This window comes from Crinia signifera, unplaced genomic scaffold (genome assembly GCF_055691185.1).
Source record: "Crinia signifera unplaced genomic scaffold, ASM5569118v1 HAP2_SCAFFOLD_153, whole genome shotgun sequence".
NCBI lineage: Eukaryota > Metazoa > Chordata > Amphibia > Anura > Myobatrachidae > Crinia > Crinia signifera.
Genome location: NW_028142046.1, coordinates 58,204 through 80,659, shown reverse-complemented (window position 1 = coordinate 80,659; position 22,456 = coordinate 58,204). Strand labels below are relative to the sequence as shown.

The following is a 22,456-nucleotide window of genomic DNA, read 5'->3' as shown; positions in this document are numbered from 1 at the left end:
TTCTTCATGTATTAGAATGGAAAGACATTTTTGAAGGGTGCTAATATTGATGGCATCTAATGATCTGCACTGTAAACCTAGAGGCATATCATTTGTGTTTTGTCAAGAGGTCCTACAAGTCAAACTTCTCAGTTTATACTTTTAGTAACACAGATCTTTTTCCATTTTTGCGTACTAAAATTTTCCCTTTTTTATAGTTTGCAGAACCTTCTAAACTGGCATCACTTTCCTACCAGAGCCTGGATAGCTCAGTCGGTAGAGCATCAGACTTTTAATCTGAGGGTCCGGGGTTCAAGTCCCTGTCCGGGCGAGATCTTTTAAACAATACTGTTGTCCGTTTAATAAACAGCTTTTCTAAGTAAAATATTACTTTCTGGGATGGCACAATGAGAGCATCAGAGCCTGGATAGCTCAGTCGGTAGAGCATCAGACTTTTAATTTGAGTGTCCAGGGTTCAAGTCCCTGTTCGGGCGAGATCTTTTTAAACAATACTGTTGTGCGTTTAATAAACAGCTTTTCCAAGTAAAATATTACTTTCTGGGATTGCACAATGAGAACATCAGAGCCTGGATAGCGCAGTCGGTAGAGCATCAGACTTTTAATCTGAGGGTCCATGGCTCAAGTCCCTGTTCGTGCGTTTATATTTATGGTATCTAATGATCTGCAGCATAAGCTCAGTTGCAGAAAAAAATATTTCATCAAGAGACTCTAAAAGCTAAACTTCTCTGTTTATTCTATCAATAATACAAATCTTTTTCCGTTTTCAACAAAGAAAATTTTCTTTGGCATATCCAGGTTCAGGTGAGTATCTTTTTAAAAACAGATTGTTCTTTGTGAAATGGAGAACTTTGCAAAGTGGAAAATCACCCATTGAGGCAGGCATCTTTTAATTGTTGTTGCTTCATATACTCATTGTTCATTGAGTATCTGTACAGGCTGGCAAATTCCTGTGAAAATTTTAAATGGACATTGGTTTGATTGTCTTCACTCATTAAAATGATAAAGAAACTATTGAATATGCAGAGGCTAAATGTCATTTCATCTGAAATAATCTCCAGAAACAAATGTTTTACAACTGCAAAACTTTATTTAATTCTTCTTTCCTTCAGTATTTAGGTTCGTTTTAGCCTCATCACATGAGCTAGGGAGAATATGTTTTGAGCCAAGAAAAGTCTGTACATTATTTGTCACATTTCAAATATCCACATAATAGACAATCATTTGGCCTCATTTTACATTGGACTCTACTTGATCTCTTTTCAATTGGCAGACATTAACATCTTTAGGCAGTAATTAAATCATCGCTAAGTAGTACAGTTAAAATTTAAATCAGGAAGGCTACATTTCATCAGAGACTCAAATTTATCGTACTGTGAGAGGCACACAGCATTTCAATTAGACTAGTAACAAATCAATTTTCTTCATGTATTAGAATGGAAAGACATTTTTGAAGGGTGCTACTATTGATGGCATCTAATGATCTGCACTGTAAACCTAGAGGCATATCATTTGTGTTTTGTCAAGAGGTCCTACAAGTCAAACTTCTCAGTTTATACTTTTAGTAACACAGATCTTTTTCCATTTTTGCGTACTAAAATTTTCCCTTTTTTATAGTTTGCAGAACCTTCTAAACTGGCATCACTTTCCTACCAGAGCCTGGATAGCTCAGTCGGTAGAGCGTCAGACTTTTATTCTGAGGGTCCAGGGTTCAAGTCCCTGTTCGGGCGTGTATATTTATGGTATCTAATGATCTGCAGCATAAGCTCAGTTGCAGAAAAAAATATTTCATCAAGAGACTCTAAAAGCTAAACTTCTCTGTTTATTCTATCAATAATACAAATCTTTTTCCGTTTTCAACAAAGAAAATTTTCTTTGGCATATCCCGGTTCAGGTATCTTTTTAAAAACAGATTGTTCTTTGTGAAATGGAGAACTTTGCAAAGTGTAAAATCACCCATTGAGGCAGGCATCTTTTAATTGTTGTTGCTTCATATACTCATTGTTCATTGAGTATCTGTACAGGCTGGCAAATTCCTGTGAAAATATTAAATGGACTATTGGTTTCATTGTCTTCACTCATTAAAATGATAAAGAAACTATTGAATATGCAGAGGCTAAATGTCATTTCATCTGAAATAATCTCCAGAAACAAATGTTTTACAACTGCAAAACTTTATTTAATTCTTCTTTCCTTCAGTATTTAGGTTCGTTTTAGCCTCATCACATGAGCTAGGGAGAATATGTTTTGAGCCAAGAAAAGTCTGTACATTATTTGTCACATTTCAAATATCCACATAATAGACAATCATTTGGCCTCATTTTAGATTGGACTCTACTTGATCTCTTTTCAATTGGCAGACATTAACATCTTTAGGCAGTAATTAAATCATCGCCAAGTAGTACAGTTAAAAATTAAATCTAGAAGGCTACATTTCATCAGAGACTCAAATTCATCGTACTGTGAGAGGCACACAGCATTTCAATTAGACTAGTAACAAATCAATTTTCTTCATCTATTAGAATGGAAAGACATTTTTGAAGGGTGCTAATATTGATGGCATCTAATGATCTGCACTGTAAACCTAGAGGCATATCATTTGTGTTTTGTCAAGAGGTCCTTCAAGTTAAACTTCTCAGTTTATACTTTCAGTAACACAGATCTTTTTCCATTTTTACGTACTAAAATTTTCCCTTTTTTATAGTTTGCAGAACCTTCTAAACTGACATTACTTTCCTACCAGAGCCTGGATAGCTCAGTCGGTAGAGCATCAGACTTTTAATCTGAGGGTCCAGGGTTCAAGTCCCTGTTCGGGCGAGATCTTTTTAAACAATACTGTGGTGCGTTTAATAAACAGCTTTTCTAAGTAAAATATTACTTTCTGGGATGGCACAATGAGAACATCAGAGCCTGGATAGCTCAGTCGGTAGAGCATCAGACTTTTAATCTGAGAGTCCAGGGTTCATGTCCCTGTTCAGGCGAGATCCTTTTAAACAATACTGTTGTGCGTTTAATAAACAGCTTTTCCAAGTAAAATATTACTTTCTGGGATGGCACAATGAGAACATCAGAGCCTGGATAGCTCAGTCGGTAGAGCATCAGACTTTTAATCTGAGGGTCCAGGGTTCATGTCCCTGTTTGAGCGTTTATATTTATGGTATCGAATGATCTGCAGCATAAGCTCAGATGCAGAAAAAAATATTTCATCAAGAGACTCTAAAAGCTAAACTTCTCTGTTTATTCTATCAATAATACAAATCTTTTTCCGTTTTCAACAAAGAAAATTTTCTTTGGCATATCCCGGTTCAGGTGAGTATCTTTTTAAAAACAGATTGTTCTTTGTGAAATGGAGAACTTTGCAAAGTGGAAAATCACCCAATGAGGCAGGCATCTTTTAATTGTTGTTGCTTCATATACTCATTGTTCATTGAGTATCTGTACAGGCTGGCAAATTCCTGTGAAAATTTTAAATGGACATTGGTTTAATTGTCTTCACTCATTAAAATGATAAAGAAACTATTGAATATGCAGAGGCTAAATGTCATTTCATCTGAAATAATCTCCAGAAACAAATGTTTTACAACTGCAAAACTTTATTTAATTCTTCTTTCCTTCAGTATTTAGGTTCGTTTTAGCCTCATCACATGATCTAGGGAGAATATGTTTTGAGCCAAGAAAAGTCTGTACATTATTTGTCACATTTCAAATATCCACATAATAGACAATCATTTGGCCTCATTTTACATTGGACTCTACTTGATCTCTTTTCAATTGGCAGACATTAACATCTTTAGGCAGTAATTAAATCATCGCCAAGTAGTACAGTTAAAAATTAAATCAGGAAGGCTACATTTCATCAGAGACTCAAATTTATCGTACTGTGAGAGGCACACAGCATTTCAATTAGACTAGTAACAAATCAATTTTCTCCATCTATTAGAATGGAAAAACATTTTTGAAGGGTGCTAATATTGATGGCATCTAATGATTTGCACTGTAAACCTAGAGGCATATCATTTGTGTTTTGTCAAGAGGTCCTACAAGTCAAACTTCTCAGTTTATACTTTCAGTAACACAGATCTTTTTCCATTTTTGCGTACTAAAATTTTCCCTTTTTTATAGTTTGCAAAACCTTCTAAACTGGCATCATTTTCCTGCCAGAGCCTGGATAGCTCAGTCGGTAGAGCATCAGACTTTTAATCTGAGGGTCCAGGGTTCAAGTCCCTGTTCGGGCGCGATCTTTTTAAACAATACTGTTGTGCGTTTAATAAACAGCTTTTCTAAGTAAAATATTACTTTCTGGGATGGCACAATGAGAACATCAGAGCCTGGATAGCTCAGTCGGTAGAGCATCAGACTTTTAATCTGAGGGTCCAGGGTTCATGTCCCTGTTCAGGCGAGATCCTTTTAAACAATACTGTTGTGCGTTTAATAAACAGCTTTTCCAAGTAAAATATTACTTTCTGGGATGGCACAATGAGAACATCAGAGCCTGGATAGCTCAGTCGGTAGAGCATCAGACTTTTAATCTGACGGTCCAGGGTTCAAGTCCCTGTTCGGGCGAGATCTTTTTAAACAATACTGTTGTGCGTTTAATAAACAGCTTTTCTAAGTAAAATATTACTTTCTGGGATGGCACAATGAGAACATCAGAGCCTGGATAGCTCAGTCGGTAGAGCATCAGACTTTTAATCTGAGGGTCCAGGGTTCATGTCCCTGTTCAGGCGAGATCCTTTTAAACAATACTGTTGTGCGTTTAATAAACAGCTTTTCCAAGTAAAATATTACTTTCTGGGATGGCACAATGAGAACATCAGAGCCTGGATAGCTCAGTCGGTAGAGCATCAGACTTTTAATCTGAGGGTTCAGGGTTCATGTCCCTGTTCGGGCGTTTATATTTATGGAAGCGGAAGTGGGCGGGGTCTTGCGCCCTCCAGCCCCCTGTCATGCCCAGGGTTGCCCTGCCAACTGTTGCTGGCCCCCCAAAGCGGAAGTGGGCGGGACCTGGTGCCCTCAAGCCCCATGCCATGCCCAGAGTTGCACTGGCAACTGTTGCTGACCCCCAAAGCGGAAGTGGGAGGGTCCAGGCGCCCTTTAGCCCACTGCCATGCCCAGGGTTGCCCTGACAACTGTTGCTGGCCCCCAAAGCGGAACTGGGCGGGTCCAGGCGCCCTTAAGCCCCCTGCCATGCCCTGGGTTGCCGTGGCAACTGTTGCTGGCCCCCAAAGTGGAAGTGGGCGGGTACAGGCGCCCTTAAGCCCACTGCCATGCCAAGGGTTGCCCTGGCAACTGTTGCTGGCCCCCAAAGCGGAAGTGAGCGGGGCCTGGCGCCCTCAAGCCCCCTGCCATGCCCAGGTTTGCTCTGGCAACTGTTTCTGGCCCCCAAAGCGGAAGTGGGCGGGGCCTGGCGCCCTCCAGCCCCCTGCCATTCCCAGGGTTGCCCTGGCAACTGTTGCTGACCCCAAAAGCGGAAGTGGGAGGGTCCAGGCGCCCTTTAGCCCACTGCCATGCCCAGGGTTGCCCTGGCAACTGTTGCTGGCCCCCAAAGCGGAACTGGGTGGGTCCAGGCGCCCTTAAGCCCCCTGCCATAAACCAGGGTTGCCGTGGCAACTGTTGCTGGCCCCCAAAGCGGAAGATGGCGGGGCATGGCGCCCTCAAGCCCCATGCCATGCCCAGGGTTGCCATCGCAACTGTTGCTGGCCACCAAAGCGGAAGTAAGTGGGGCATGGCGCCCTCAAGCCCCCTGCCATGCCCAGGGTTGCCATGGCAACTGTTGCTGGCCACCAAAGCGGAAGTAAGCGGGATCTGGCGCCCTCAAGCCCCCTGCCATGCCCAGGCTTGCTCTGGCAACTGTTTCTGGGCCCCAAAGCGGAAGTGGGCGGTGCCTGGCGCCTCCAGCCCCCTGCCATGCCCTGGGTTTTCCTGGCAACTGTTGCTGGGCCCCAAAGCGGAAGTGGGCGGAGTCAGGCGCCCTCAAGCCCCCTGCCATGCCCAGGTTTGCCCTGTCAACTGTTGCTGGGCCTCAAAGCGGAAGTGGGCGGGATCTGGCGCCCTCAAGCCCCCTGCCATGCCCAGGCTTGCTCTGGCAACTGTTGCTGGGCCCCAAAGCGGAAGTGGGCGGGGCCTGGCACCCTCCAGCCCCCTGCCATGCCCAGGGTTGCCCTGGCAACTGTTGCTTGCCCCAAAGTGGAAGTGGGCAGGGCCTGGCTTCCTCCAGCCCCCTGCCATGCCCAGGGTTGCCCTGCCAACTGTTGCTGGCCCCCCAAAGCGGAAGAGGGCGGGACCTTGCGCCCTTAAGCCCCCTGCCATGCCCAGTGTTGCCCTGGCAACTGTTGCTGGCCCCCAAAGCGGAAGTGGGCGGGGCATGGCGTCCTTAAGCCCCCAGCCATGCCCAGGTTTGCCCTAGCAACTGTTGCTGGCCCCAAAAGCGGAAGTGGGCGGGGCATGGCGCCCTCAAGCCCCCTGCCATGCCCAGGGTTGCCCTGTCAACTGTTGCTGGCCCCCAAAGCGGAAGTGGGTGGGGCATGGTGCCCTCAAGCCCCCTGCCAAGCCCAGGGTTGCCCTGGCAACTGTTGCTGACCCCCAAAGCGGAAGTGGGCGGGGCCTGGAGCCCTAAAGCCCCCTGCCATGCCCAGGGTTGCCCTGGCAACTGTTGCTGGCCCCCAAAGCGGAAGTGGGCGGGGCCTGGCGCCCTCCAGCCCCCTGCCATTCCCAGGGTTGCCCTGGCAACTGTTGCTGACCCCCAAAGCGGAAGTGGGAGGGTCCAGGCACCCTTTAGCCCACTGCCATGCCCAGGGTTGCCCTGGCAACTGTTGCTGGCCCCCAAAGCGGAACTGGGTGGGTCCAGGCGCCCTTAAGCCCCCTGCCATGCCCAGGGTTGCAGTGGCAACTGTTGCTGGCCCCCAAAGCGGAAGTGGGCGGGGCCTGGCGCCCTCAAGCCCCATGCCATGCCCAGGGTTGCCATGGCAACTGTTGCTGGCCCCCAAAGCGGAAGTAAGTGGGGCATGGCGCCCTCAAGCCCCCTGCCATGCCCAGGGTTGCCCTGGCAAATGTTGCTGGGCCCCAAAGCGAAGTGGGCGGGATCTGGCACCCTCAAGCCCCCTGCCATGCCCAGGCTTGCGCTTGCAACTGTTTCTGGGCCCCAAAGCGGAAGTGGGCGGTGCCTGGCGCCTCCAGCCCCCTGCCATGCCCTGGGTTTCCCTGACAACAGTTGCTTGCCCCCAAACCGGAAGTGGGCGGGGCCTGGCGCCCTCCAGCCCCCTGCCATTCCCAGGGTTGCCCTGGCAACTGTTGCTGACCCCCAAAGCGGAAGTGGGAGGGTCCAGGCGCCCTTTAGCCCACTGCCATGCCCAGGGTTGCCCTGGCAACTGTTGCTGGCCCCCAAAGCGGAACTGGGTGGGTCCAGGCGCCCTTAAGCCCCCTGCCATGCCCAGGGTTGCCGTGGCAACTGTTGCTGGCCCCCAAAGCGGAAGTGGGCGGGGCATGGCGCCCTCAAGCCCCATGCCATGCCCAGGGTTGCCATGGCAACTGTTGCTGGCCCCCAAAGCGGAAGTAAGTGGGGCATGGCGCCCTCAAGCCCCCTGCCATGCCCAGGGTTGCCCTGACAAATGTTGCTGGGCCCCAAAGCGAAAGTGGGCGGGATCTGGCGCCCTCAAGCCCCCTGCCATGCCCAGGCTTGCTCTGGCAACTGTTTCTGGGCCCCAAAGCGGAAGTGGGCGGTGCCTGGCGCCTCCAGCCCCCTGCCATGCCCTGGGTTTCCCTGGCAACTGTTGCTTGGCCCCAAAGTGGAAGTGGGCGGGGTCTGGCGCCCTCAAGCCTTCTGCCAAGCCAAGGCTTGCCCTGGCAACTGTTGCTGGGCCCCAAAGCGGAAGTGGGCGGGGCCTGGCGCCCTCAAGCCCCCTGCCATGCCCAGGCTTGCCCTAGCAACTGTTGCTGGGCCCCAAAGCGGAAGTGGGCGGAGTCAGGCACCCTCAAGCCCCCTGCCATGCCAAGGCTTGCCCTGTCAACTGTTGCTGGGCCTCAAAGCGGAAGTGGGCGGGATCTGGCGCCCTCCAGCCCCCTGCCATGCCCAGGGTTGCCCTGGCAACTGTTGCTTGCCCCAAAGCGGAAGTGGGCAGGGCCTGGCGCCCTGCAGCCCCCTGCCATGCCCAGGGTTGCCCTGCCAACTGTTGCTGGCCCCCCAAAGCGGAAGTGGGCGGGACCTTGCGCCCTTAAGCCCCCTGCCATGCCCAGTGTTGCCCTGGCAACTGTTGCTGGCCCCCAAAGCGGAAGTGGGCGGGGCATGGCGTCCTTAAGCCCCCAGCCATGCCCAGGTTTGCCCTAGCAACTGTTGCTGGCCCCAAAAGCGAAAGTGGGCGGGGCATGGCGCCCTCAAGCCCCCTGCCATGCCCAGGGTTGCCCTGTCAACTGTTGCTGGCCCCCAAAGCGGAAGTGGGTGGGGCATGGTGCCCTCAAGCCCCCTGCCATGCCAAGGGTTGTCCTGGCAACTGTTGCTGACCCCCAAAGCGGAAGTGGGCGGTGCCTGGAGCCCTCCAGCCCCCTGCCATGCCCAGGGTTGCCCTGGCAACTGTTGCTGACCCTCAAAGCGGAAGTGGGCGGGGTCTGGCGCCCTCCAGCCCACTGCCATACCCAGGGTTGCCCTGGCAACCGTTGCTGGCCCCAAAGCGGAAGTGGGCGGGGCCTGGCACCCTCAAGCCTTCTGCCATGCCCAGGCATGCCCTGGCAACTGTTGCTGGGCCCCAAAGCGGAAGTGGGCGGGGCCTGGCGTCCTCAAGCCCCCTGCCATGCCCAGGCTTGCCCTGGCAAATGTTGCTGGGCCCCAAAGTGGAAGTGGGCGGGACCTTGCGCCCTTAAGCCCCCTGCCATGCCCAGTGTTGCCCTGGCAACTGTTGCTGGCCCCCAAAGCGGAAGTGGGCGGGGCATGGCGTCCTTAAGCCCCCAGCCATGCCCAGGTTTGCCCTAGCAACTGTTGCTGGCCCCAAAAGCGGAAGTGGGCGGGGCATGGCGCCCTCAAGCCCCCTGCCATGCCCAGGGTTGCCCTGTCAACTGTTGCTGGCCCCCAAAGCGGAAGTGGGCGGTGCCTGGCGCCCTCAATCCCCCTGCCATGCCCAGGCTTGCCCTGCCAACTGTTGCTGGCCCCCCAAAGCGGAAGTGGGCGGGACCTTGCGCCCTTAAGCCCCCTGCCATGCCCAGTGTTGCCCTGGCAACTGTTGCTGGCCCCCAAAGCGGAAGTGGGCGGGGCATGGCGTCCTTAAGCCCCCAGCCATGCCCAGGTTTGCCCTAGCAACTGTTGCTGGCCCCAAAAGCGGAAGTGGGCTGGGCATGGCGCCCTCAAGCCCCCTGCCATGCCCAGGGTTGCCCTGTCAACTGTTGCTGGCCCCCAAAGCGGAAGTGGGTGGGGCATGGTGCCCTCAAGCCCCCTGCCATGCCCAGGGTTGCCCTGGCAACTGTTGCTGACCCCCGAAGCGGAAGTGGGCGGTGCCTGGAGCCCTCCAGCCCCCTGCCATGCCCAGGGTTGCCCTGGCAACTGTTGCTGACCCTCAAAGCTGAAGTGGGCGGGGTCTGGCGCCCTCCAGCCCACTGCCATACCCAGGGTTGCCCTGGCAACCGTTGCTGGCCCCAAAGCGGAAGTGGGCGGGGCCTGGCACCCTCAAGCCTTCTGCCATGCCCAGGCATGCCCTGGCAACTGTTGCTGGGCCCCAAAGCGGAAGTGGGCGGGGCCTGGCGTCCTCAAGCCCCCTGCCATGCCCAGGCTTGCCCTGGCAAATGTTGCTGGGCCCCAAAGCGGAAGTGGGCGGTGCCTGGCGCCCTCAAGCCCCCTGCCATGCCCAGGCTTGCTCTGGCAACTGTTGGTGGCCCCCAAAAATGAAGTGGGCGGGGCCTGGCGCCCTCCAGCCCCCTGCCATGCCCTGGGTTGCCCTGGCAACTGTTGCTTGGCCCCAAAGTGAAAGTGGGCGGGGTCTGGCGCCCTCCAGCCCCCTGTCATGCCCAGGGTTGCCCTGCCAACTGTTGCTGGCCCCCCAAAGCGGAAGTGGGCGGGACCTGGCGCCCTTAAGCCCCCTGCCATGCCCAGGGTTGCCCTGGCAACTGTTGCTGGCCCCCAAAGCGGAAGTGGGCGGGGCATGGCGTCCATAAGCCCCCTGCCATGCCCTGGGTTGTCCTGGCAACTGTTGCTTGGCCCCAAAGCGAAAGTGGGCGGGGTCTTGCGCCCTCCAGCCCCCTGTCATGCCCAGGGTTGCCCTGCCAACTGTTGCTGGCCCCCCAAAGCGGAAGTGGGCAGGACCTGGCGCCCTTAAGCCCCCTGCCATGCCCAGGGTTGCCCTGGCAACTGTTGCTGGCCCCCAAAGCGGAAGTGGGCGGGGAATGGCGTCCTTAAGCCCCCAGCCATGCCCAGGCTTGCCCTGTCAACTGTTGCTGGGCCCCAAAGCGGAAGTGGGCGGGATCTGGCGCCCTCAAGCCCCCTGCCATGCCCAGGCTTGCTCTGGCAACTGTTGCTGGGCCCCAAAGCGGAAGTGGGCGGTGCCTGGCGCCCTCCAGCCCCTGCCATGCCCTGGGTTGCCCTGGCAACTGTTGCTGTGCCCCAAAGCGGAAGTGGGCGGGGCCTGGCGCCCTCAAGCCCCCTGCCATGCCCAGGCTTGCCCTAGCAACTGTTGCTGGGCCCCAAAGCAGAAGTGGGCGGAGTCAGGCCCCCTTAAGCCCCCTGCCATGCCCAGGCTTGCCCTGTCAACTGTTGCTGGGCCTCAAAGCGGAAGTGGGCGGGATCTGGCGCCCTCAAGCCCCCTGCCATGCCCAGGCTTGCTCTGGCAACTGTTGCTGGGCCCCAAAGTGGAAGTGGGCGGGGCCTGGCGCCCTCCAGCCCCCTGCCATGCCCAGGGTTGCCCTGTCATTTCATCTGAAATAATCTCCAGAAACAAATGTTTTACAACTGCAAAACTTTATTTAATTCTTCTTTCCTTCAGTATTTAGGTTCGTTTTAGCCTCATCACATGAGCTAGGGAGAATATGTTTTGAGCCAAGAAAAGTCTGTACATTATTTGTCACATTTCAAATATCCACATAATAGACAATCATTTGGCCTCATTTTACATTGGACTCTACTTGATCTCTTTTCAATTGGCAGACATTAACATCTTTAGGCAGTAATTAAATCATCGCCAAGTAGTACAGTTAAAAATTAAATCTGGAAGGCTACATTTCATCAGAGACTCAAATTCATCGTACTGTGAGAGGCACACAGCATTTCAATTAGACTAGTAACAAATCAATTTTCTTCATGTATTAGAATGGAAAGACATTTTTGAAGGGTGCTACTATTGATGGCATCTAATGATCTGCACTGTAAACCTAGAGGCATATCATTTGTGTTTTGTCAAGAGGTCCTACAAGTCAAACTTCTCAGTTTACACTTTTAGTAACACAGATCTTTTTCCATTTTTGCGTACTAAAATTTTCCCTTTTTTATAGTTTGCAGAACCTTCTAAACTGGCATCACTTTCCTACCAGAGCCTGGATAGCTCAGTCGGTAGAGCATCAGACTTTTAATCTGAGGGTCCAGGGTTCAAGTCCCTGTCCTGGCGAGATCTTTTTAAACAATACTGTTGTCCGTTTAATAAACAGCTTTTCTAAGTAAAATATTACTTTCTGGGATGGCACAATGAGAGCATCAGAGCCTGGATAGCTTAGTCGGTAGAGCATCAGACTTTTAATCTGAGTGTCCAGGGTTCAAGTCCCTGTTCGGGCGAGATCTTTTTAAACAATACTGTTGTGCGTTTAATAAACAGCTTTTCCAAGTAAAATATTACTTTCTGGGATGGCACTATGAGAACATCAGAGCCTGGATAGCTCAGTCGGTAGAGCATCAGACTTTTAATCTGAGGGTCCAGGGTTCAAGTCCCTGTTCGGGCGTTTATATTTATTGTATCTAATGATCTGCAGCATAAGCTCAGTTGCAGAAAAAAATATTTCATCAAGAGACTCTAAAAGCTAAACTTCTCTGTTTATTCTATCAATAATACAAATCTTTTTCCGTTTTCAACAAAGAAAATTTTCTTTGGCATATCCCGGTTCAGGTGAGTATCTTTTTAAAAACAGATTGTTCTTTGTGAAATGGAGAACTTTGCAAAGTGGAAAATCACCCATTGAGGCAGGCATCTTTTAATTGTTGTTGCTTCATATACTCATTGTTCATTGAGTATCTGTACAGGCTGGCAAATTCCTGTGAAAATTTTAAATGGACATTGGTTTCATTGTCTTCACTCATTAAAATGATAAAGAAACTATTGAATATGCAGAGGCTAAATGTCATTTCATCTGAAATAATCTCCAGAAACAAATGTTTTACAACTGCAAAACTTTATTTAATTCTTCTTTCCTTCAGTATTTAGGTTCGTTTTAGCCTCATCACATGAGCTAGGGAGAATATGTTTTGAGCCAAGAAAAGTCTGTACATTATTTGTCACATTTCAAATATCCACATAATAGACAATCATTTGGCCTCATTTTACATTGGACTCTACTTGATCTCTTTTCAATTGGCAGACATTAACATCTTTAGGCAGTAATTAAATCATCGCCAAGTAGTACAGTTAAAAATTAAATCTGGAAGGCTACATTTCATCAGAGACTCAAATTCATCGTACTGTGAGAGGCACACAGCATTTCAATTAGACTAGTAACAAATCAATTTTCTTCATGTATTAGAATGGAAAGACATTTTTGAAGGGTGCTACTATTGATGGCATCTAATGATCTGCACTGTAAACCTAGAGGCATATCATTTGTGTTTTGTCAAGAGGTCCTACAAGTCAAACTTCTCAGTTTACACTTTTAGTAACACAGATCTTTTTCCATTTTTGCGTACTAAAATTTTCCCTTTTTTATAGTTTGCAGAACCTTCTAAACTGGCATCACTTTCCTACCAGAGCCTGGATAGCTCAGTCGGTAGAGCATCAGACTTTTAATCTGAGGGTCCAGGGTTCAAGTCCCTGTCCGGGCGAGATCTTTTTAAACAATACTGTTGTCCGTTTAATAAACAGCTTTTCTAAGTAAAATATTACTTTCTGGGATGGCACAATGAGAGCATCAGAGCCTGGATAGCTTAGTCGGTAGAGCATCAGACTTTTAATCTGAGTGTCCAGGGTTCAAGTCCTTGTTCGGGCGAGATCTTTTTAAACAATACTGTTGTGCGTTTAATAAACAGCTTTTCCAAGTAAAATATTACTTTCTGGGATGGCACTATGAGAACATCAGAACCTGGATAGCTCAGTCGGTAGAGCATCAGACTTTTAATCTGAGGGTCCAGGGTTCAAGTCCCTGTTCGGGCGTTTATATTTATGGTATCTAATGATCTGCAGCATAAGCTCAGTTGCAGAAAAAAATATTTCATCAAGAGACTCTAAAAGCTAAACTTCTCTGTTTATTCTATCAATAATACAAATCTTTTTCCGTTTTCAACAAAGAAAATTTTCTTTGGCATATCCCGGTTCAGGTGAGTATCTTTTTAAAAACAGATTGTTCTTTGGGAAATGGAGAACTTTGCAAAGTGTAAAATCACCCATTGAGGCAGGCATCTTTTAATTGTTGTTGCTTCATATACTCATTGTTCATTGAGTATCTGTACAGGCTGGCAAATTCCTGTGAAAATATTAAATGGACTATTGGTTTCATTGTCTTCACTCATTAAAATGATAAAGAAACTATTGAATATGCAGAGGCTAAATGTCATTTCATCTGAAATAATCTCCAGAAACAAATGTTTTACAACTGCAAAACTTTATTTAATTCTTCTTTCCTTCAGTATTTAGGTTCGTTTTAGCCTCATCACATGAGCTAGGGAGAATATGTTTTGAGCCAAGAAAAGTCTGTACATTATTTGTCACATTTCAAATATCCACATAATAGACAATCATTTGGCCTCATTTTAGATTGGACTCTACTTGATCTCTTTTCAATTGGCAGACATTAACATCTTTAGGCAGTAATTAAATCATCGCCAAGTAGTACAGTTAAAAATTAAATCTGGAAGGCTACATTTCATCAGAGACTCAAATTCATCTTACTGTGAGAGGCACACAGCATTTCAATTAGACTAGTAACAAATCAATTTTCTTCATGTATTAGAATGGAAAGACATTTTTGAAGGGTGCTACTATTGATGGCATCTAATGATCTGCACTGTAAACCTAGAGGCATATCATTTGTGTTTTGTCAAGAGGTCCTACAAGTCAAACTTCTCAGTTTATACTTTCAGTAACACAGATCTTTTTCCATTTTTGCGTACTAAAATTTTCCCTTTTTTATAGTTTGCAGAACCTTCTAAACTGGCATCACTTTCCTAACAGAGCCTGGATAGCTCAGTCGGTAGAGCATCAGACTTTTAATCTGAGGGTCCAGGATTCAAGTCCCTGTTCGGGCGAGATCTTTTTAAACAATACTGTTGTGCGTTTAATAAACAGCTTTTCCAAGTGAAATATTGCTTTCTGGGATGGCACAATGAGAGCATCAGAGCCTGGATAGCTCAGTCGGAAGAGCATCAGACTTTTAATTTGAGGGTCCAGGGTTCAAGTCCCTGTTTGGGCGTGTATGTTTATGGTATCTAATGATCTGCAGCATAAGCTCACATGCAGAAAAAATATTTCATCAAGAGACTCTAAAAGCTAAACTTCTCTGTTTATTCTAACAATAATACAAATCTTTTTCCGTTTTCAACAAAGAAAATTTTCTTTGGCATATCCCGGTTCAGGTGAGTATCTTTTTAAAAACAGATTGTTCTTTGTGAAATGGAGAACTTTGCAAAGTGTAAAATCACCCATTGAGGCAGGCATCTTTTAATTGTTGTTGCTTCATATACTCATTGTTCATTGAGTATCTGTACAGGCTGGCAAATTCCTGTGAAAATATTAAATGGACTATTGGTTTCATTGTCTTCACTCATTAAAATGATAAAGAAACTATTGAATATGCAGAGGCTAAATGTCATTTCATCTGAAATAATCTCCAGAAACAAATGTTTTACAACTGCAAAACTTTATTTAATTCTTCTTTCCTTCAGTATTTAGGTTGGTTTTAGCCTCATCACATGAGCTAGGGAGAATATGTTTTGAGCCAAGAAAAGTCTGTACATTATTTGTCACATTTCAAATATCCACATAATAGACAATCATTTGGCCTCATTTTAGATTGGACTCTACTTGATCTCTTTTCAATTGGCAGACATTAACATCTTTAGGCAGTAATTAAATCATCGCCAAGTAGTACAGTTAAAAATTAAATCTGGAAGGCTACATTTCATCAGAGACTCAAATTCATCTTACTGTGAGAGGCACACAGCATTTCAATTAGACTAGTAACAAATCAATTTTCTTCATGTATTAGAATGGAAAGACATTTTTGAAGGGTGCTACTATTGATGGCATCTAATGATCTGCACTGTAAACCTAGAGGCATATCATTTGTGTTTTGTCAAGAGGTCCTACAAGTCAAACTTCTCAGTTTATACTTTCAGTAACACAGATCTTTTTCCATTTTTGCGTACTAAAATTTTCCCTTTTTTATAGTTTGCAGAACCTTCTAAACTGGCATCACTTTCCTAACAGAGCCTGGATAGCTCAGTCGGTAGAGCATCAGACTTTTAATCTGAGGGTCCAGGATTCAAGTCCCTGTTCGGGCGAGATCTTTTTAAACAATACTGTTGTGCGTTTAATAAACAGCTTTTCCAAGTGAAATATTGCTTTCTGGGATGGCACAATGAGAGCATCAGAGCCTGGATAGCTCAGTCGGTAGAGCATCAGACTTTTAATTTGAGGGTCCAGGGTTCAAGTCCCTGTTTGGGCGTGTATGTTTATGGTATCTAATGATCTGCAGCATAAGCTCACATGCAGAAAAAATATTTCATCAAGAGACTCTAAAAGCTAAACTTCTCTGTTTATTCTAACAATAATACAAATCTTTTTCCGTTTTCAACAAAGAAAATTTTCTTTGGCATATCCCGGTTCAGGTGAGTATCTTTTTAAAAACAGATTGTTCTTTGTGAAATGGAGAACTTTGCAAAGTGTAAAATCACCCATTGAGGCAGGCATCTTTTAATTGTTGTTGCTTCATATACTCATTGTTCATTGAGTATCTGTACAGGCTGGCAAATTCCTGTGAAAATATTAAATGGACTATTGGTTTCATTGTCTTCACTCATTAAAATGATAAAGAAACTATTGAATATGCAGAGGCTAAATGTCATTTCATCTGAAATAATCTCCAGAAACAAATGTTTTACAACTGCAAAACTTTATTTAATTCTTCTTTCCTTCAGTATTTAGGTTGGTTTTAGCCTCATCACATGAGCTAGGGAGAATATGTTTTGAGCCAAGAAAAGTCTGTACATTATTTGTCACATTTCAAATATCCACATAATAGACAATCATTTGGCCTCATTTTAGATTGGACTCTACTTGATCTCTTTTCAATTGGCAGACATTAACATCTTTAGGCAGTAATTAAATCATCGCCAAGTAGTACAGTTAAAAATTAAATCTGGAAGGCTACATTTCATCAGAGACTCAAATTCATCTTACTGTGAGAGGCACACAGCATTTCAATTAGACTAGTAACAAATCAATTTTCTTCATGTATTAGAATGGAAAGACATTTTTGAAGGGTGCTACTATTGATGGCATCTAATGATCTGCACTGTAAACCTAGAGGCATATCATTTGTGTTTTGTCAAGAGGTCCTACAAGTCAAACTTCTCAGTTTATACTTTCAGTAACACAGATCTTTTTCCATTTTTGCGTACTAAAATTTTCCCTTTTTTATAGTTTGCAGAACCTTCTAAACTGGCATCACTTTCCTAACAGAGCCTGGATAGCTCAGTCGGTAGAGCATCAGACTTTTAATCTGAGGGTCCAGGATTCAAGTCCCTGTTCGGGCGAGATCTTTTTAAACAATACTGTTGTGCGTTTAATAAACAGCTTTTCCAAGTGAAATATTGCTTTCTGGGATGGCACAATGAGAGCATCAGAGCCTGGATAGCTCAGTCGGTAGAGCATCAGACTTTTAATTTGAGGGTCCAGGGTTCAAGTCCCTGTTTGGGCGTGTATGTTTATGGTATCTAATGATCTGCAGCATAAGCTCACATGCAGAAAAAATATTTCATCAAGAGACTCTAAAAGCTAAACTTCTCTGTTTATTCTAACAATAATACAAATCTTTTTCCGTTTTCAACAAAGAAAATTTTCTTTGGCATATCCCGGTTCAGGTGAGTATCTTTTTAAAAACAGATTGTTCTTTGTGAAATGGAGAACTTTGCAAAGTGTAAAATCACCCATTGAGGCAGGCATCTTTTAATTGTTGTTGCTTCATATACTCATTGTTCATTGAGTATCTGTACAGGCTGGCAAATTCCTGTGAAAATATTAAATGGACTATTGGTTTCATTGTCTTCACTCATTAAAATGATAAAGAAGCTATTGAATATGCAGAGGCTAAATGTCATTTCATCTGAAATAATCTCCAGAAACAAATGTTTTACAACTGCAAAACTTTATTTAATTCTTCTTTCCTTCAGTATTTAGGTTCGATTTAGCCTCATCACATGAGCTAGGGAGAATATGTTTTGAGCCAAGAAAAGTCTGTACATTATTTGTCACATTTCAAATATCCACATAATAGACAATCATTTGGCCTCATTTTACATTGGACTCTACTTGATCTCTTTTCAATTGGCAGACATTAACATCTTTAGGCAGTAATTAAATCATCGCCAAGTAGTACAGTTAAAAATTAAATCAGGAAGGCTACATTTCATCAGAGACTCAAATTTATCGTCCTGTGAGAGGCACACAGCATTTCAATTAGACTAGTAACAAATCAATTTTCTTCATGTATTAGAATGGAAAGACATTTTTGAAGGGTGCTACTATTGATGGCATCTAATGATCTGCACTGTAAACCTAGAGGCATATCATTTGTGTTTTGTCAAGAGGTCCTACAAGTCAAACTTCTCAGTTTATACTTTTAGTAACACAGATCTTTTTCCATTTTTGCGTACTAAAATTTTCCCTTTTTTATAGTTTGCAGAACCTTCTAAACTGGCATCACTTTCCTACCAGAGCCTGGATAGCTCAGTCGGTAGAGCATCAGACTTTTAATCTGAGGGTCCGGGGTTCAAGTCCCTGTCCGGGCGAGATCTTTTTAAACAATACTGTTGTCCGTTTAATAAACAGCTTTTCTAAGTAAAATATTACTTTCTGGGATGGCACAATGAGAGCATCAGAGCCTGGATAGCTCAGTCGGTAGAGCATCAGACTTTTAATTTGAGTGTCCAGGGTTCAAGTCCCTGTTCGGGCGAGATCTTTTTAAACAATACTGTTGTGCGTTTAATAAACAGCTTTTCCAAGTAAAATATTACTTTCTGGGATGGCACAATGAGAACATCAGAGCCTGGATAGCGCAGTCGGTAGAGCATCAGACTTTTAATCTGAGGGTCCAGGGTTCAAGTCCCTGTTCGTGCGTTTATATTTATGGTATCTAATGATCTGCAGCATAAGCTCAGTTGCATAAAAAAATATTTCATCAAGAGACTCTAAAAGCTAAACTTCTCTGTTTATTCTATCAATAATACAAATCTTTTTCCGTTTTCAACAAAGAAAATTTTCTTTGGCATATCCCGGTTCAGGTGAGTATCTTTTTAAAAACAGATTGTTCTTTGTGAAATGGAGAACTTTGCAAAGTGGAAAATCACCCATTGAGGCAGGCATCTTTTAATTGTTGTTGCTTCATATACTCATTGTTCATTGAGTATCTGTACAGGCTGGCAAATTCCTGTGAAAATTTTAAATGGACATTGGTTTGATTGTCTTCACTCATTAAAATGATAAAGAAACTATTGAATATGCAGAGGCTAAATGTCATTTCATCTGAAATAATCTCCAGAAACAAATGTTTTACAACTGCAAAACTTTATTTAATTCTTCTTTCCTTCAGTATTTAGGTTAGTTTTAGCCTCATCACATGAGCTAGGGAGAATATGTTTTGAGCCAAGAAAAGTCTGTACATTATTTGTCACATTTCAAATATCCACATAATAGACAATCATTTGGCCTCATTTTACATTGGACTCTACTTGATCTCTTTTCAATTGGCAGACATTAACATCTTTAGGCAGTAATTAAATCATCGCCAAGTAGTACAGTTAAAATTTAAATCAGGAAGGCTACATTTCATCAGAGACTCAAATTTATCGTACTGTGAGAGGCACACAGCATTTCAATTAGACTAGTAACAAATCAATTTTCTTCATGTATTAGAATGGAAAGACATTTTTGAAGGGTGCTACTATTGATGGCATCTAATGATCTGCACTGTAAACCTAGAGGCATATCATTTGTGTTTTGTCAAGAGGTCCTACAAGTCAAACTTCTCAGTTTATACTTTTAGTAACACAGATCTTTTTCCATTTTTGCGTACTAAAATTTTCCCTTTTTTATAGTTTGCAGAACCTTCTAAACTGGCATCACTTTCCTACCAGAGCCTGGATAGCTCAGTCGGTAGAGCATCAGACTTTTAATCTGAGGGTCCAGGGTTCAAGTCCCTGTTCGGGCGAGATCCTTTTAAACAATACTGTTGTGCGTTTAATAAACAGCTTTTCCAAGTAAAATATTACTTTCTGGGATGGAACAATGAGAACATCAGAGCCTGGATAGCTCAGTCGGTAGAGCATCAGACTTTTAATCTGAGGGTCCAGGGTTCAAGTCCCTGTTCGGGCGTGTATATTTATGGTATCTAATGATCTGCAGCATAAGCTCAGTTGCAGAAAAAAATATTTCATCAAGAGACTCTAAAAGCTAAACTTCTCTGTTTATTCTATCAATAATACAAATCTTTTTCCGTTTTCAACAAAGAAAATTTTCTTTGGCATATCCCGGTTCAGGTATCTTTTTAAAAACAGATTGTTCTTTGTGAAATGGAGAACTTTGCAAAGTGTAAAATCACCCATTGAGGCAGGCATCTTTTAATTGTTGTTGCTTCATATACTCATTGTTCATTGAGTATCTGTACAGGCTGGCAAATTCCTGTGAAAATATTAAATGGACTATTGGTTTCATTGTCTTCACTCATTAAAATGATAAAGAAACTATTGAATATGCAGAGGCTAAATGTCATTTCATCTGAAATAATCTCCAGAAACAAATGTTTTACAACTGCAAAACTTTATTTAATTCTTCTTTCCTTCAGTATTTAGGTTCGTTTTAGCCTCATCACATGAGCTAGGGAGAATATGTTTTGAGCCAAGAAAAGTCTGTACATTATTTGTCACATTTCAAATATCCACATAATAGACAATCATTTGGCCTCATTTTAGATTGGACTCTACTTGATCTCTTTTCAATTGGCAGACATTAACATCTTTAGGCAGTAATTAAATCATCGCCAAGTAGTACAGTTAAAAATTAAATCTAGAAGGCTACATTTCATCAGAGACTCAAATTCATCTTACTGTGAGAGGCACACAGCATATCAATTAGACTAGTAACAAATCAATTTTCTTCATGTATTAGAATGGAAAGACATTTTTGAAGGGTGCTACTATTGATGGCATCTAATGATCTGCACTGTAAACCTAGAGGCATATCATTTGTGTTTTGTCAAGAGGTCCTACAAGTCAAACTTCTAAGTTTATACTTTCAGTAACACAGATCTTTTTCCATTTTTGCGTACTAAAATTTTCCCTTTTTTATAGTTTGCAGAACCTTCTAAACTGGCATCACTTTCCTAACAGAGCCTGGATAGCTCAGTCGGTAGAGCTTCAGACTTTTAATCTGAGGGTCCAGGATTCAAGTCCCTGTTCGGGCGAGATCTTTTTAAACAATACTGTTGTGCGTTTAATAAACAGCTTTTCCAAGTAAAATATTGCTTTCTGGGATGGCACAATGAGAGCATCAGAGCCTGGATAGCTCAGTCAGTAGAGCATCAGACTTTTAATTTGAGGGTCCAGGGTTCAATTCCCTGTTTGGGCGTGTATATTTATGGTATCTAATGATCTGCAGCATAAGCTCAGATGCAGAAAAAATATTTCATCAAGAGACTCTAAAAGCTAAACTTCTCTGTTTATTCTAACAATAATACAAATCTTTTTCCGTTTTCAACAAAGAAAATTTTCTTTGGCATATCCCGGTTCAGGTGAGTATCTTTTTAAAAACAGATTGTTCTTTGAGAAATGGAGAACTTTGCAAAGTGTAAAATCACCCATTGAGGCAGGCATCTTTTAATTGTTGTTGCTTCATATACTCATTGTTCATTGAGTATCTGTACAGGCTGGCAAATTCCTGTGAAAATATTAAATGGACTATTGGTTTCATTGTCTTCACTCATTAAAATGATAAAGAAACTATTGAATATGCAGAGGCTAAATGTCATTTCATCTGAAATAATCTCCAGAAACAAATGTTTTACAACTGCAAAACTTTATTTAATTCTTCTTTCCTTCAGTATTTAGGTTCGATTTAGCCTCATCACATGAGCTAGGGAGAATATGTTTTGAGCCAAGAAAAGTCTGTACATTATTTGTCACATTTCAAATATCCACATAATAGACAATCATTTGGCCTCATTTTACATTGGACTCTACTTGATCTCTTTTCAATTGGCAGACATTAACATCTTTAGGCAGTAATTAAATCATCGCCAAGTAGTACAGTTAAAAATTAAATCAGGAAGGCTACATTTCATCAGAGACTCAAATTTATCGTCCTGTGAGAGGCACACAGCATTTCAATTAGACTAGTAACAAATCAATTTTCTTCATGTATTAGAATGGAAAGACATTTTTGAAGGGTGCTACTATTGATGGCATCTAATGATCTGCACTGTAAACCTAGAGGCATATCATTTGTGTTTTGTCAAGAGGTCCTACAAGTCAAACTTCTCAGTTTATACTTTTAGTAACACAGATCTTTTTCCATTTTTGCGTACTAAAATTTTCCCTTTTTTATAGTTTGCAGAACCTTCTAAACTGGCATCACTTTCCTACCAGAGCCTGGATAGCTCAGTCGGTAGAGCATCAGACTTTTAATCTGAGGGTCCGGGGTTCAAGTCCCTGTCCGGGCGAGATCTTTTAAACAATACTGTTGTCCGTTTAATAAACAGCTTTTCTAAGTAAAATATTACTTTCTGGGATGGCACAATGAGAGCATCAGAGCCTGGATAGCTCAGTCGGTAGAGCATCAGACTTTTAATTTGAGTGTCCAGGGTTCAAGTCCCTGTTCGGGCGAGATCTTTTTAAACAATACTGTTGTGCGTTTAATAAACAGCTTTTCCAAGTAAAATATTACTTTCTGGGATGGCACAATGAGAACATCAGAGCCTGGATAGCGCAGTCGGTAGAGCATCAGACTTTTAATCTGAGGGTCCAGGGTTCAAGTCCCTGTTCGTGCGTTTATATTTATGGTATCTAATGATCTGCAGCATA

The 22,456-nt window shown here is 44.1% G+C and overlaps 6 non-coding genes across 6 annotated transcripts; all 6 read left to right on the top strand.

Annotated features, from left to right (window-relative positions):
* The first annotated feature begins 2,741 nt into the window (after positions 1–2,741).
* On the top strand, positions 2,742–2,814 carry TRNAK-UUU (transfer RNA lysine (anticodon UUU)). The gene has a single exon. It is a non-coding gene; the product is annotated as a tRNA-Lys (tRNA).
* Positions 2,815–4,159: 1,345 nt separating this feature from the next.
* Positions 4,160–4,232, top strand: TRNAK-UUU (transfer RNA lysine (anticodon UUU)). The gene has a single exon. It is a non-coding gene; the product is annotated as a tRNA-Lys (tRNA).
* Positions 4,233–11,828: 7,596 nt separating this feature from the next.
* TRNAK-UUU (transfer RNA lysine (anticodon UUU)) lies at positions 11,829–11,901 on the top strand. The gene has a single exon. It is a non-coding gene; the product is annotated as a tRNA-Lys (tRNA).
* Positions 11,902–12,918: 1,017 nt separating this feature from the next.
* On the top strand, positions 12,919–12,991 carry TRNAK-UUU (transfer RNA lysine (anticodon UUU)). The gene has a single exon. It is a non-coding gene; the product is annotated as a tRNA-Lys (tRNA).
* A 6,526-nt stretch (positions 12,992–19,517) lies between these two features.
* TRNAK-UUU (transfer RNA lysine (anticodon UUU)) lies at positions 19,518–19,590 on the top strand. Its single transcript has one exon. It is a non-coding gene; the product is annotated as a tRNA-Lys (tRNA).
* A 91-nt stretch (positions 19,591–19,681) lies between these two features.
* On the top strand, positions 19,682–19,754 carry TRNAK-UUU (transfer RNA lysine (anticodon UUU)). Its single transcript has one exon. It is a non-coding gene; the product is annotated as a tRNA-Lys (tRNA).
* The last annotated feature ends 2,702 nt before the right edge of the window (positions 19,755–22,456 follow it).